We start from the raw sequence: 2,375 nt of genomic DNA, 5'->3' as shown, positions 1-2,375 counted from the left end.
CATAATTGTGTTGTTATATAGAATACCACACATACAACGATGGCCCCCTACGAAAACCCACCAGCTGGCAACTAACCTGCCGCCATCACCCTCTGGCGCTCGGCGATGAGTTGCATCGCGCACTACGTGCAATCTTTGAACTTGCAATGGCGTTTTGTGTCCCTTGATGCCAGCTGATCCATGCCGTGGTTTCCTGCAGCTGGCGCACTTGGCTTCCCCGCGCGCCCTTCTCCGTGTGGGGTCGCGATGGCACCGCCACCGGCCAGCCGCTGCCGTTCATGCCCTCCAGCGCCTGCGGCGAGACGACCACCGCGACCGTCCGAGCCACGGAGTGGGTCGGCGCCCTTCGAAGACCAGTCTTCGGGGAACCTCGGGCTTGGTTGGAGGCTGGCTGGCGGCGGCGACCTCTGGCGACTATGGAAAAGAACGGGTGGTTTTCTCGTCTTTTTTACAACACTGCACTTTCTACTTGAGCGTTTTTTTTGATCGTCTCTTCGAGTTCTGTGTTATTTTCCCATACAATCCCGGATGAAAAAAAAACTTCCCGACTCGCGCTGATCCATACAATGCGGCAGGACAGTTCAACGTAAGTCATTGTCAACACACGCATTGATGTGCAGAGCAACAAACACCGACATAAGGCTGATCGGCAAAGCACCTGCGCCCCAGGAAAACACTTTCCCTTCTTTCGCCGGACTCCAAACGTCCAAGATCTGGCGGCGATAAAGCGAGTGTCGCGTGGACAATTTGCGGTTAGGTGGCAGTCGGAAGCTTTCATCGCCTAATAAATCTCTGCCGCCCCCCACAAAGTTACTTCAAGTCTTCGCCTTGTCACAATAATGGCTTCTTCAACAGCCCCTTGGGGTGAGAGGGCTCTCCAAAAGACCTCTTCACGATGAATTTTAAACCTTTTGTGGTACGTATTATACCGAAAGTAAGTCTGTTACGGTACGCCTTTCTTTCCCACTGAAAAGAGATCCGTTGTGCGACCATAGTGAAGCACTCTCCTGCCTTATCCTTCCCCTGATTGGCTCGTTTCTCCTGAGAGCCAGAAAACTTCGCGCGGCGATTGGTGTAGAGTTTTCCGCTTCTGGGTGGTAAATCAGGAGAAGAATAATTATATGGAAGGGATACTTTGGAACTTCGTTCCCTTCCTGATATCCATTTACTGCTCCTTTCTTTAGTTTATTTCTACTATATGTTAGTTAATAAATTCACAACTTTTGTTGTACAAATATTCGTATGCTTCAAGAACAGTTTACTTACTTACGATGTCAAAAATAAGAATACTCTCGAATCACGCAGACTTCCGGAGACGAAACATTGCGTACGCGGACGCAATCAGCAGAAAACAATTTTTGTATAAGTACGTCAGTAGCTCATGCTATGTAAACCATTCCTCATCATGTGCGACCGCTGGCACAACACACACATCACACGAACAAATGAAAAGTCAAAAAACCAATAAACTGTGTCGACAGACTTCGTGTAAATCACCAAAACAAACTGCGGATTTTGTATGAGAAGAGCGAGATGAGTGTGTCCTAGCGAGAATAACACACGCGCTAGAAGGGGAAACCAGGCCGCCAACTTTATCACCTTCAAAGCATATTTCGCCAATAGTTTCAATTTTTTTTTAACCTGTCACTCACGAAGATAATCCATTTGTTATGCAAAAAGCGGAGGTCATAAACAAAAAAATTAAAAAAAACGGTTTTTTTTAAAATTAATGTTTATTCGTAATGGGACCGAGAAACAACCGATAATCACAACACGTGGTTATTTATTTATACCACAATCAAATCAACGTCCCTAAGATCCAAAATAAACAGACGAGAGCTTTAAGTTGTCCGACGCATGCTCTGAGATTATTGTTACGGTGGATAATGTTATTGCTAGGTGATAATAACGTCTTTTACCCATCAGCATTTGCTTTATCCCCTCTTGGATAATCAGTATCCCAAACCCCTTTTATCGATGGACGACGGGAACTGCGCTTTGTTTTACCCTTGTGGGCCGAGGGCAAAAAGCGAGGGGAGAGGAAGCGAAGAGGGTGGGCGGGAGGGGAGTGTATGCCGTCTCGTTATGAATGTAAAGAGGGGGGGAGGAAGGAGGGGTTAAGGGTAGTGTGGAGAATAAAGAGAGGGGATGGGGTAAAGGGGGAGGAAGTAGTTGTGTTGGTAGCGAATCGGAGAAAAGGTGCATTAACAAGTGGGTTGGTGAAGGGCAATTTATACCCATCACTTGGGGGGTATATGGGGCGTCGAGGTGGAAATGGGAGCGGGGGTGGAGGAAAGGTGATGCAATGTATGGGCGATGGAGAATGAGTCGGGATGAAGTCAGCCGAGGAGAAACGTCTGTGTTCTGCGAGAGGA

The sequence above is a fragment of the Penaeus monodon genome, chromosome 30, assembly GCF_015228065.2.
Source record: "Penaeus monodon isolate SGIC_2016 chromosome 30, NSTDA_Pmon_1, whole genome shotgun sequence".
In the NCBI taxonomy this organism is placed as follows: domain Eukaryota; kingdom Metazoa; phylum Arthropoda; class Malacostraca; order Decapoda; family Penaeidae; genus Penaeus; species Penaeus monodon.
Note: the sequence above shows the minus strand (reverse complement) of the source record.